The sequence below is a fragment of the Plutella xylostella genome, chromosome 17, assembly GCF_932276165.1.
Source record: "Plutella xylostella chromosome 17, ilPluXylo3.1, whole genome shotgun sequence".
In the NCBI taxonomy this organism is placed as follows: Eukaryota; Metazoa; Arthropoda; class Insecta; order Lepidoptera; family Plutellidae; genus Plutella; species Plutella xylostella.
The window spans coordinates 6,843,817-6,858,994 of record NC_063997.1 but is presented as its reverse complement, the minus strand read 5'-3'; positions in this window follow the sequence as shown (position 1 = coordinate 6,858,994).

The following is a 15,178-nucleotide window of genomic DNA, read 5'->3' as shown; positions in this document are numbered from 1 at the left end:
TAGTATGTATGTAAATAGGTAGGTGTATGTCGTCCCTTTTGTTTGCTCCACACTCGTATTGGGTGCAAATATTCAAGAGACTGACTCTTACCTTTGATGCAAGAGCTTTTGCTACCGGAACGTAAACAAACTTTGGTTGGTAGCTAGAACACAATTATGCTCTCACAATTTGATTACTCGATAATCTTATTAATGATTTTTAGTGTCGACTAAATTGTTAAGTATAGTTCAATGAAGTCTACAAAAAAATGTAATAGTAAAGTCCTAGCTAATAAAGTCTTAAAGTTTTTACCCTCTTTTAATATTATAAGATTCAATCGTCGCAAATGAAGACCCAATAGGACCCAGAAAAAGGTGTTTTATTTTCCAAAGACAATTCAACAGCCAAGGCTGCTCTTGAAAGCAAACACCAAATTGCTCACTAAGTTGAGATTACACGACGGGCGTTACCCTCGCCCCGCCCCCGCCGCTGCCTCACCCCCTCTCAGACTCTGCATCCTCCTTTGACCACCCTTTCGCTCGTGTTACTAAAGCCAGAAAAAAGGAAAAAAGAAAGTTGACCGAAGTGAGAGGATTCGGGATTCTCTGTGAGGTTTGTCATCTTGATCGGTCGAGTAGCCGCGCTAGCAAATCTACTTTAGTTAATCTGCTGAAACCCGATCCTTGGCACGTGTTTTGCCATGAAGCTATTTGTAAAATTCCCCTTATTCGAAGCGTGCATTCCCAATATTTGTTAGAGGCTGTTTGTGAATGCGGAATTTATGGTCGATAATTACGAATATTCAAAACTTCCACGTTACACGTATGGAAATTATTATTTAGCTTTAGCGGAATAACAAATGGGTTCAGTTCCATTCAGTGCGGCGCCGTGGTTAATAAATTTTCAAATTTGGATCCTGCTCAGAGACTGCCCTGGAACGAATAACTCGGCTCTTTGCAATAAAACATACACTCGCGAGAGTGCACGTCGGGTATTTCCTTTTTAGTGTCGCATGAAAAAAAAAAACACGCGCCATCACTATTTATTACTGACTGTTAGAAAGAGAAAGAACAATGTCGTGAGGCTCGTGAGTTTTGCGTGAGTGTTAGTCGGTTTTCTTATTTACCTATGTATGAAGCTTCATTGTCAGAACGTTTTCACCTCGGCAGCTCACCGCCTGTTTCATCACAAATCTCCGCGCTTTGAGGTAATACGTTCTTTGAGTTTTAATTTGTGAATTTCTGCTAAAAGGACGGTAAACCAGGTGTTACAGTATGTTTTATGAGCTCGGTTACTCTTGATGAATATAATACAAGATTATATTTTATCATGATGAGGCATTGTATTGTTGGAAACGAGTATAGAGTTACATATCCAGGTACATCAAAATTGAATTAGTTTAAAGTAGTTTAGGTCCATCAAGGAACCATAGTTTCATCGAAATTTCAGCGCTAATTAAAATACAAGACTTCTTTTCTTCAGCTAAACGAGGGTATTGTCATCTGATTTCGGTCTCTTCAAAAGACAGTGGTGATGAAACAACGGCGCAAATTAGAATAATGACTTGAAAATCCTGCTTCAAAACTACCATGAGACGTAGGTAATGTTAGTTAAAAGAACTATTTTTGTTGATTCTAAAAAAAATATACAATACAATACAATTATCTTTATTTGCACCATAAGGGCTCATAATAATGTACCCTCTGCTTTTGATGACCCATCTACATTATTGTGTCAGTACATTATAATGATCTGTATAAAAATCTACACAACAACGGAGCAATATAATTTTTACTAAAATGACTATTTTTTATCCGGGAATCGGGATTCCATTTTAAGGAAAAGCGAAACTCTCGGACAATACATAGGTAGTGACAACTCTATAGCATCATAGTAGAGCAACTCGAAGTTATTTCTTCAGGGTGTTGAAAGACTACTCGAATGCAATGTTGGTTTATTTTTCGAGCTATTTGGATCCAGCTCCTACAAGCGGTAAGGCGCTGCAAATGAAGCGGACGTACTCGTATTACGAGCCGCCCCGTATTCTAGCTAGCGCTGAATTTATAATACAATTTGTAATATTGCACTCTGTGTTGATGGTGCTTTTGCTCTATGCATTTTTACTTAGATTATGAATAAATAAATAGTCAGGCTTGTGAGCTGTGACGTATTTTCATCGTATTTTAAACGTGAACGAGTTGATGGTTTTTTAAGAAGGTTATTTGTTTCACGAGTTGTGTACGAATCAGTGATACCTAATATGTTTATGTGAAGTACTCCTTTACCGCACGGAGTTACCTTATCACCAACGAAAGTTTTAACGACGCGGACCCCTATCAAACCCTTGCAGCATTAATACTGGTAACAACTGCAGCTAAAAAGTAACGCATAAATTAAAAAAAAACGCGAGTAAAAGCGCACAATTGCGTGCTAAGAGCCGGCGGAATCCGCAATGGCGTAACTGTGTGGAGGCGACCTGCATGCAGATCACGCGCAGGCCGTGCACTGGCCGCGATACACACCGTGGAAAGAAAAAAGAGCGTTCCATTTTTGAATGCTGACATGTCTCTTTTGTTTTATGTTTCTTTTTATAACTAATTGTTTTCGGCACTCAATTTATATCATGTCCAGATTTCAAGTTACGCAGAAATTTAGTATGGCATGCAGTGGTGGGATTGGCTGTTTTTTATGGCGTATATATATATATAACATAATATATGACTGAAGTAATAGGACTGAAAGAAAACATATGAACGAACTACACCAAATATTTAACAAACTAGCTCTAACTAACAATTTAGCCATACGTCACCTTTTATTTAAAATGTATTCACATTGCTCAAGCAAAGCTCATGATAATACCTTTAAATAGTCAGCTATGCGCCGAACAGGTAAGTTATTTGGTACTTAAGCTCTAGAGAATGTCGGCTTATAAGCACCTGCTTGAGATCATAACTTCCTCTTGAAATTGTTGAAGTCAAGCTAGACCTAGGCACTCTAGGTAGTGTGTAGCATTACCACATTATTAACTGCTAAGTACTTCAACGAAGACTTTATGAAGTGCTTAGTGTGTTTTACATGAAGGTTTTTAAGAGGTAATTTGTGACTAGTGTATTGTTATGACATTTATGAAAGATTTTTCATAAGATATAAGTAAAATTGTATTAGGAGTCAGACGTAAATTATTTACAAAAGCTTACTTTTACTGCATTTTGGTAGATTTACTTTTATTTGATTTTGATTGATATAGTTAGGTAAGAATTATAAGTTTGTAACCCAATCAAAGCGTGACAGTAATGTGAATGAGAAAAAAAACAATACTGCCATTTTCCTTTCTTATGTGAATTATTACGCTAATAGCGTCATTAGTCCGACATAAGAATGATGTAATAAGATTTAATTTATAAAAGTAAGTAATACTTCTTTATGAAACCTCAGCTAGATCGTTAATACTTCGCCCGAAGCGACCATGTATATGCGGCTATCATTGCAAATAATACTGTGTTCAGTTGTTTTTTTATGGAGAAAATTACTCATCTCACTCATTGCCCCTCCAGTATTTAGGGTTGCAGTAAACCAAGTTAGTAGGTAGTAATAAAGCAGTTTTTTTTTTATAATTCTATGTTTCGACTGTTTGCTGGTAAGATAGTTAGTACCTATTCTATAATTATCATAAATAAATAGGCGATGGTGGTAATTGACAGAAAGCATTAACAAAATAAATTATTTGTTAACTAAAACAGAATACAATTACAGGTCTTATTCTAATGCAAAGGTACAAAAGGTCATAACTAAAAGTAATTTATCCCAGACAACCTTTGGGCGTAAAATAATAAACTCTAACAACCCTACCTCTTACATAGTGGAAAAGAGATATGTATCTCTTTTGATGCCCTCAGCGTGAGTTGTAGGATAAAGAGCCTTTTCAATCCATTCAGATGCAACTTTGCATTCAATTGATATCTAGGTACAGTTTTGAGCATCATAACCTAGTAATTTTTTAAGTTTTCTGTTGACTGTACGAATGAGATCTCAACAATGTGATGATTCTGAGTTTTTACCAACTTAGAAAAAGCACGTGGTTCTTACAATTATTTTGTTTCCATACTTCATTTCCACTGATTCCATATTTAACGAATTAGTTATAATATTAAAAAAAAAAAAAAAAAAAACACGCACTCACGCCTTGTACTAATGTACTCCCTTGCGGGGTAGGCAGAGGTACATTGCTGCACCCACTTTTCGCCAGAGTGTTATGTTAGTCCCAATGTAATAGGGGGCGGGCCTATTGCCATTTTACGGGCACATCCAAGACCCGAGAACAAATATCTGTGTTTAAACAAATATCTGCCCCAGCCGGGAATCGAACCCGGGACCATCGGCTCAGTAGTCAGGTCACTAACCACTACGCCATTCGGTCGTCTAGTCAGTCGTAGTTATAATATTGTTTATATTTATTCTATTTTTTTCTTTTATAGAGTTGATACATACGTAACAACAATCACAGCATGACGTTAAGGTGCCAGTAGGGACATAATAAAAAAAAAAAAAACGGAATACCTCTAGTAGCTAATATTTTTTTGGGAATTTTATAAGTCACAGATTTTAAGTTGTTTACCCCCTTTTTAAAACACCCTTTATATCTCTCAGCAGTAACTCTGTAAGTAATAAAATGTAGTAACAAAGCCGCTCATGCGGGTGTGCAATTGCACATTCTGTTGATCGCGCTGGGTTGCGGCGATGTGCACAAAGCAAATATTTATTTTACGGAAACCAATCAAAATCAATAACCACGCCGCTGAAATATCGCCCGGCCAATAAATAGCTGGCGGCCGCTGCCTTTCCAATTTTAAATCTTTATTCTTATTATTGACTTTTAGTTTTTATTTTTGCTTTTAAGTTTGGTCAACTTTGTTGTCACTCTGTGTATCAGAATTAAGTATACCCTGGTACACCCCGAGTTTACGCTGCTGTTGGTCTAAGTTAGTTTATGTCACTGTATTGTAGAGCTGGTCCCACAAAAAGAATTTTATTAATTTACGCTAAGATAATATTATTTGATAATGTCGTATACGCCTTTAATGGTTTTCACAACGAAATTTAAATTATGTAAAATTTACTTTTATGTCTGTTGTGTTAACTGCTGCTGTTCCTTATTTAAATAAATAAATAAATAGTAAAATGACATAAGAGCATTTTTGTGTAACGAAATTGGCGACACAAAATTAAAATTTCCTCTTCTTCTTCGTATCATAATAATTTGACATCGCTTTTATAAGAACATAATGTATTATTTTAAATGATCTGACTCATCTCCGCAGGGGGTTCGAGTGTAGAAGTCTAGTTCATCCCCGTAGAATACTTGCTCTCAGCTTTCTTCGTGTCAGCTAATAATGTTTTCTGCAAGACATTGGATAGAATGAAAGTCATTCAAGTAAAATTTTATCATCCGGTCAAATAACATATTATATACCTTACCAAATTTTATGTATGACCTTTGGGTGGCAATTAATACCTAGGTTAAAGTGTAAGCTAAAAACAACCACTCAGGTGATCTAGGACTTCTAGGAATTCAACTTAAGTACCTACTTACCCCTCCTAGGGCTTGCCACAATTTTTTTCAATACCGGGTGAATATTATGAAAAAATAGTGGAGAATAATAGAACAGAGCAAGATTTTCATTGAACCACAAAGGAGTTATTTGCAACTCCAGTAATATAGGCCGCCATTGTAACGAGCCAAACTGCATTTTAATGAACAGACTTAATATCGACTTCTACTCTACAAAGTTCAAATGCTATCATTGTTTTGTTGGTGATATAATTACGAATAAGTATGTATGTATGTACTATATGTACACATGGTCAAATTTTTATAAATATGGCTAAGAACACTCGGGTAACATTAGCCTAAAAAACTTAAGAAAATTAAATAACACATACAGATACTTTAAATTTATAACAACCCTCTTTTTCCATCGGGGGTTAACAATGCGGCTCACTGCGCCCCGGCACAGTGTGCGATAGGAAGTGTGTGAAGAGATTACCCTGTGTTGCGCTCGCTGCGGCCCGTCATTGGGTGCCTTTCCACAGGAGATGTGCTCAACTATGTAGCTATGATACGATGATGTGTATATCCGTTTACAACAAAGCATGTGCCAATGAATATGAATGGTTGATATCAAACTCATTCATAGCAACCTAGATGAACACCACCGTAATGAGCGCAATCCACGTTAAGTATATTTTATTATTATTCCATCACTCCATATGCAGGCTGATTATATAGTATAATATAAAATAATTGTTTCCAAATAACCAATGTCGATGCTCCTACTGTAAGCACGGCGCGTCACGCCACCGCAATGTGTAAACTAAAAAATTCACGACGAACGAATAATTAAATTACGAGTGTCGCGCTGTGCATAGGCTATCGTTGTTGGACGTGAGTTATTGCTCTCACATGTGTGTCACCATTTGTTTGACTTAGTGTAGACGTGTTGTAATGCACATTGTAAACAAATAACCAGGTAGCAAATTAAAATGTATGTCAGAAGATTTTTTTAAAGGAACGACAAAAGTTAAGGAGCCAGGATAAGGAAAGCAGAAAGTTTCCTGTACACTTACATTTATTTTTAAAATGAACTACTTATGTCCATCTGCTAGACACAGCTCTCTCCCCGCGTCATCCATCTATCCCTCTCATGGAACATGACTTAAACTTAAAATGTAAGAGAGACTGTTATAAGTTTCTGTAGACTCGCAGCTCCTAAAGAGATATGAGCGGTTCCCTGAAACACAATACACTCACGGGCAATGAAAAGGATCCACTGAAAAAATCACCAAATTACTCCTAAACTGAAAAGGCTAGCTTAATGACGCCTTCTGCAACTTTGAAGTAAGTAGGTACATTTTACAGAGCATCAGGATATAACCAACTAAAACAATAATATTGATCAAATTTTTTATTAAATACACACACACACACACACACGCACTCACGCCTTGTACTAATGTACTCCCTTGCGGGGTAGGCAGAGGTGCATTGCTGCACCCACTTTTCGCCAGAGTGTTATGTTAGTCCCATGTAATAGGGGGCGGGCCTATTGCCATTTTACGGGCACATCCAAGACCCGAGAACAAATATGTGTGTTTAAACAAATATCTGCCCCAGCCGGGAATCGAACCCGGGACCATCGGCTCAGTAGTCAGGGTCACTAACCACTACGCCATTCGGTCGTCGTTTTAATTAAATATTTCAAAAAATTTGGGTCTTTTGGTGTCGGCATTTTGTAAGTGGAACTATTACATTGCTCGTGAGTGTAGTACGTTATTAACACATTGCAAAACGTGATCTAAAGGTAAACCAGCTTTTTTGGGATGTTTTACTTTGAATTCGTATAAATACCATGATACGTCAATATTGGCAAAAGCGGCCGACTTCACGCTGTGAAGCCACAGTCCACAAACAACGCGGTTCTTTTGGTGTTGCGTCGGTCACCCACAAATTGATTTATTTCATTTGTTTCCCTCTGGTTTCTCTACAGATATACGGTTTTCGTAGCAATATTAACCCGCGGATAGTCGCGCGTGGGTCGAAAAGACCCAGCACTCTATTTATACCTCGATAACTTTTAAAATATTTGATATTACTAATTTGCGTGCCTAGTACCTTTAAGTTACCATATAGGCTAGCCGCACTCCCCACCTCGACCAGATTGCCCGCGGCACTTGGACAGGACGGACATTCAAAGTGAGTATGGGTCTTTTCGACCCATGAGCGACGCTTTGTGTCAGTATAATTTTTTTGATATTTTTTTTATTTTATTATTTTTTCTTTTCAGAAATGTCACGTAACCTTTTAGACGATCTTTGTAGAGATCACACTGCATTTTTATGCATTAATTGTAATCCGAATATGTGAAAATACCGAAGAAAATACCTAATTATATACTTAATCAATACAAGGAAGAAGTAATTTTGTATGTAAATTTATGTTAACTTTGAAGGCTGATTGTTGATTATTTTTTTATATAAAAAGTTAATAATTTTTTTGTTACTGAGAAGAATGGTTATTAGTTTAGATAAAACTAAGTGTTTTATATTGATAAATATAAAATTAATAAAAATAAGCTGTAATTTATGTTCCTATGTAGATAAATAAGAACATGAAGCATAGTACTTTTGAAACTGTCAAAACATATTTTTTTATCCATAAATTCATAAATAATTTTGATTTGAATATAGATTTATTACTAACCTTACGTTTGATGTACAATAATATCTAAATTTTCTTTTTTTTTCGAGAAAATAGATCAATTTACTTTCGGGTCTAAAAGACCCACATGCGACTGTTTGTGTCACGAAATTTGACGCGAGCACTGGCGGGTTAAAGGTTAAAATAAAAAGTACAGGCACTCCTTAGTATTTTTTCCAAGAAAACTTGGACAGTCTGTTCTATTACTTTCAATGTAGGTTTTGTATCGAACAAAGTAAGTTAACTTGTTAAGTAACTATTGTTTCTAGTGTCTGAGTTTAATACTGTAAATATCAAGATTGATTCTAGAATAATTTTGAAAACTGCGGTAAAACATAAACATGAGTATTTTAGTAAGAAAGGCCCACTAATAATTTCTTAATTTAAGCATAAAATTATGTTTTTTACTCGCACGGAAGACTCTCACTGTCGTAATATCACAAAGAAAACTGTATGTAACCTAACTAAAATATTTTTGTCCTGGCTACGTCATAACCAGGGGACATTAAAACTTGCAAACATATCCGTTCGGTCAGTAACGATCCCTACTCGCATCACAGGTGGCTAACCACAAAGGATAACTAAGCTTAAGGCTAATGAAGCTTAATGCCTATCCAGGACGAGGGTACACCTGTTGTAGTTAATGAGATGAAAAATCACGATCGGCCGAGTGTGCGCGGTACTTTATACAGATAAAAATAGTTGGCCTTTGTAGGTGTTAGCGTAGCGCGTAACCGGCCATATGGGGCATGCAGTAGTCGGTGCCTTCGTAATGGGATGAAGAGAAAAGAGGAATCAGAATGCTACAATTCTATCTATGAAAATTTAGCTCCATAACTTAAAAAGGTGAAGAGCACAGCCCCAAAAACGGTTGGACGCATCGAGCTGGAATTTGCCACAAAGATAATTATGTAGAATTCTATAGCAGAGTTACATGTTCCGCTCACACAATAATTTATTAATTCACGGAGGCAGTGCAATGTGCAAACAGAGCCATCGATCACAATTTGTAATTATTTTGTTTGAATGAAATGCACTCACCCATGAAAACCAGGCAAGCTGATTACCGACAATTTCATATAACCTGCAATTTCATCTAAATGCAGCTAGCTGTATTATTCATTTTTAATGTTTCGAGAGCCAATTTCAGATTCGGAAAAATAAGTTTAAAGCTGTATGAATCGGATGCAACGAAGCCGGTGCATTGTAGGGATAAAAAGAAAAGAAAAAAGTTTCATCGGCTAGTTATGCAGAGCAAACAATCGGAACGAAAGAAAAGGCCGGCGGATATCAGAATTACAAATCCTCTACTTAGCTCTATGTTGTAGAGAGGGAGAGCGGGGACGCTTTTTCGAGTTTTTCCTTTTAGTGCTTGACTTTTACATTCAAAGTTTGTATTGATATTCTGCAAACTAATACACAAAGCTTGCTTTGAAAATCATTGAAAGCTACGGATCACATTGTTGTAACATAAATGACTACATAATATTCTTACTTACCCTACTCATACCTAACTAATTTTGTAGCATTGCCAGAGCATAGCATGAGTTGGACTCACGTATACGTATCTAAGATTTAACAAAATATGTATTACCTAAGTACTTAATTAGTTTGAAGATTAATTAACAGTAAATATTACGGCATCTACTTTGAATTATCCACTACTAGCGCAGCTTTATAAACGGGCGAACATAATTTAATATTACGCTTGTATCGTTGAACCGAACCGATACATGTGATGATGCCGTCCATATAATGTTTACTATGGACGAGCACGAAGTTCATTAGTGTCGCCGGGTAACCGCTGCAGTGTAAACTTGAAGTTTACTGTAGCTCGTAAACTATCAGCAAATTTGTTACCCAGCTTCATATGTCGCAGGCAAGAACAAATAATCAACTTTGTTGTAAATGTCTAGCTGAACGTCACGTTTAGCGTTTGGTGTGGAAGCTGTTACCGGTTTTGCAGCTAGATTTCTGAATTCCTCCATTTTGACAATCCTTGCTCTGGGTAGTACGAATGGGGTGAAAAATTTGTTATCCAAACAGATAAGACGTGGAATTTAAATGCATATAGGTAATTAATTGTAAACTAAGTCTTAATGACTGGGCAACATGGGGAATTTATAAGAGCCGACGTAAATTATATGACCTTTATGAAAAGCATACATTTACTCATCACAGTAAAATTAGAGATTATGTAAAGACATATACCTACAATTCAATGTTTGGAAAATCGTTTCTTAGCGGTCTTCTTCATACAAAAAAACAATCAAAAATAACATAAATAAAAGTATGTTTCAATACATTTTGCTTAATCAGATAGACAGGATCAGACTAGTAAGTAACGTAAAATGTAAGAGCATTATCGTTACCACTAAGCGAAAAACAAACTCGCAGAAAACCTTTGGGATTTCATCCACTATCATGTCCAAGATTAAAAATGCACGAAGGTAAGTGATTGTACACAGCTACAGTAAGAGGATCAACACTGAAAACGTTGTTCGATACGTATAGAATCAATCCGTATTGAAAGCTTTCGTTATTGTTTACCAAAGGTTTGATTTATTCTGTAAATAAATGTGGTGGGTAATTGAAAGATGTAAACAGGCTCTGGGCCCTTAGGGCCAGTTTATTTTGAAAAATAAATATTAATATACACAATGCTAATTAGGTACTGTGGTGTAGTTTAATTAAATAGTTTAATCCACCGTTTAAATATTCAGTATTTGTGTACAAATAAAGAATATCTATCTATCTATTTAATATGAAAGGTACCTAATAACGGATATTCAATATTCATGTGGCTTCTGCAAGGTAAATAATATGTACGCCGTTATACGTTCAAGCTTCGCAGCAATCAATGATTTTCCACAGATTTTTTTTAACAAACATCATTTATAACATCATACAAAACAACAAGTTTTTTTCTCTTAAAAAAATATAATTTTGATCCGTTGTCGAATTAACACTTTCAAACGTTAATAAATTAATTGCCCACATAATAAAGACTTATAAGTAGAACATACTCTCTCTTGAACATTACACTTACGTAACCTTACCTTTGATGGCTCACAAGGTAAGTAAATTTTCAATGTAGCCATTACCGATGAGGATTAAGCCCGTATCAGGGTATAAGGTTGTTACACCGTACTGTGTCGTAATTAGGCTAACTGATATTAACTACGCGCCTAACGTTCTCTCGCCGATAAGCCTGACGTGTTAGCAGATTGTATACCGTTGTAGGTATCTACATATACGAGTATTTATGTATTCGGTATAACAGCATCCTAACTAATATTATAAATGCGAAAGTAACTGTGTCTGTCTGTCTGTTACTCTTTCACACCAAAACTACTAAACTGATTTTTATGAAATTTGGTAAGTATACATATGGTCTAGACCCTGAGAAAGAACATAGGCTACTTTTTTCCCGGAATTCCCACGGGAAAACTTTTTATGGCGAAGCGAAGCTCGCGGGAACAACTATATATAAGGTAACGGGTCCATATTCCGAGGTAAATAACAACATTTGAAAGTAAGTAAGAAAAATAAGCATTTGTAACCATCAATATTGATGTGAAATATTGTCTTCTGTAAGAATATACGTTAAATTTTATATTTCTTAACACAGATTCATTGATAACACATTAATTATACTTAAAAAAATATAATTTATTACACATGTCGATTTGCCCTTATACCGAGGTAGGATTATGGTTTCTTCCATATACCGAGGTAGCCTGTTCCATATTCCGAGTTAGTCCTGTCAGTGGCTCCATGAGTGTGGCCATGAACATAAGGAAATTACAATCTAAAATATCGATATACTTTTTTAACCCTAAAGTACTCCAAATAAAATTAATTATTCTAAATAGTAGTTGAAAATAATGAAAAGAATTAAATACTCTCCATTTATATTGGTTTTCGTGATAATTTCTATTATTTATGTAACATTTTCATAATTCATTATAGCAACTGGTAACATTGGCTAGAAAAAATATTCATAATGCTTCTATGATGTTCTATGGACTTTTCCAAGCGATTAAAAAAAAAATAGAGTAGAGATGGGGTAAATTGATGAAATAGTGACAGTAATCGAATATAATCGATTATTGAACTCGAATGATTTAAACATTTTTTACTATAGTTTTTATCTAAGTAAGGTCTAAAATTTTTCCACGATATTTTATGTTCTTACTTAAATGTTTAAAAGTTGATGATACGTAATAAAAGTAGATGTGTAAGGGATGAGGAAAAGTATCGAATACTTACAAAAGCCAAATACCTTATCAGTACTAATTTCCGATGAGTACCTAATGTATTTACCATAAACGAATATGATTATAATAAAAGTATCTACCCAGGAATCGATCCAGCATCGATTATTTTTTCATTCAAGCATAGGTCGGAAGCAAGGAACATTGCACTAGGTACATCTCTATGGCGCATGCGCGCTGGACTGGAGGCGCGCCGGCGCCATGTTCAATTTTCCGCCGAAAAGTTTGCCGCTATTCTTTGAAAGTATTTTTGTTAAGTCTTTACATTAGAAAACAAACATCTTTTATTAAATTATTATGTTTGTATTTGCAATATGCAATTGGAAAATCGATAAGGTAAGCTTGTGTGCGAATTATTTTAGGAAATTACGTAAAATGGAAATATTTTTATGTTTTTGTCAGTAATTTGGCATCAGTTTAGTTACTAACCTAGGTTTTTGTTCTAGCGTTTTCGTTTCTAAACTCACTAAGTTTTGTGAAAATGGGTACCAACTTATAAGGATAAGCTTAATTCTGTCAACTATCCATACAATTTACCTACTTACTTTATTTTTCAGTGACAACAACAAGAAAATGAAAAAATCAACCAGACCCCTAAACCAAACATGAAATGCAGTATACTATACAGGACATTCATTTATCTGGGAATTCTGGGATAACAATATTACAACGGCCATCAGACCTCGAAGTAGAAGGATAATGGAAATAAAATACAGAAATGAAATTAGGCAATTGTGTATATAAGTGTTATAAAAACTCCACGGTCGTGTGTGTTATTTTATTCACCCAAATAAAGTTTTACGTCTACAAATTTCTTTCTTTCTTCTTTTATAAAGAGTAATAAGTAGGTAGTATCTAGTAGTAGTTTCGTAAAGTCAGGCATATCTATCCACACCCCTTTTATATTTAGGAAGAAAGTCGCTAATTCATCTTGATTTTATGGTTTGATGACGGCATCGGATGACACTGCGAAGGTGTGATGTAGTCATATTCCGATTTCCGAGGTACCTACCTATGTAAAATGTCATACTCCATGTTAGGGGTTCAGCAAGTATTTTAATAATCCATATTCCGAGTTATCAAATTATCGATTTAGAAACAACATAGATTTGTTACTCAAATCATACATAAAATATTGGTAAAATTATGTATCACTTACGTTAATAGCGATGAAATAACACTGTTTTTTATCATTTCAAATATACATACTAAGTTAAGGTTTTCTATGTAACCATGATTTTTGGGTCAACAATTATCGTGTCATATTAAGATTCCTAGAGGATATTTTGTACCGCCGAATTAGGTTATAAGCTTGTCACGTTCATCATTATTATTATGTAATCAAGCATATACTTCAAATGTTATTATTTGTAAAGTTATAAGCTAAAAATCATGACATAGTATTTTTCCTTATACCGAGGGTAACTCGGAGTTAGGAACAACGTATAAAAATCAGGCCCTTATACCGAGGTATTTTGTTTTTGAGTTTAAAGGGGTTAAATTAGTTTAAAAAGAGTTAAAATTTAAATTTAATGTAAGTATAAGAATATAATAAACTAAATATAAACTATTTACAAAGTTGAACGTCGTATAAATATTAAAAAACACAATTATTAAATATGGCTGGCCTTACGTAAGCCGGGTCGCGTTTGTATGAAAAACATGGCGGCGTCGCCCTCACGGCACATTACATGAGTTTTTAGTAATTTTAGGCAATTTTAAACATATTTACTACATCAAGTAGTTTTAGTTAAAGATAATGAACGATTAAATGTAATTTTAGAGTATCCAAACCTATTAAAATGAGTAATAATCATGAAAATAAATATAACTCGAAATAAGGACGCCATTTTGAATACCGCGATATATGGACCCGTTACCTTATACTGTATATAACTTCAGCATAAGTAGTATAACATAAACAGAATATAGGGTGCAACTGACAATGTCTAGAATTTGAATAACATAGAACTTACAGATTTGAATTTTATCACTGCACCAAACGTATGTCAATATTAATTTATCACTATCACTAAAATAATTTAGAAAACAATTAGGTATAATTATGTCTTATTAACATTAATGTATGATGATCTGATACACAGAAAAACAGACAAAGAGAAAAATACGAAAAATTAAGGGTCCGTTTAAGCCATGTGACTACGGAAATAAAATGATTCTATAAGAAAATTTAAACCCAATTTAGTATTGATTTCTTTAAAACTTTACGAAAGGTTTCGTGGTCGGTTTTTTGTCATGTGTGAAACAAAATACCTGATTAGTATAGATTTATATTGGATGATATTTTGCGATAACTGTAATAGTAAAATTGTATACAGCGTTTGTACGGTGGCCTGCGCCTAAAAGTATACAGGCGGAGTTTTAAAAATAGCGATCCCTGATGATGAAGGGCTACATCTGTTATAAATCCGGGGACGTGTTGTGTGTGATGTGTGTAGCAGTGGTGTTTATGTGGATGTGCTTGAGCAGCATGTGAGCTTGAAATCGCTATTTTAAAAACTCCGCCTGTATACTTTTAGGCGCAGGCCACCGTACGTAGGTAGGACTTTTGCGATCTTTTTTGTTAAGCAAATATGACTCGATAGTAGAAATCCAGACCTTCAAATAAACAAGTATTGGTGTCAATAATCGAACTGAAACTTC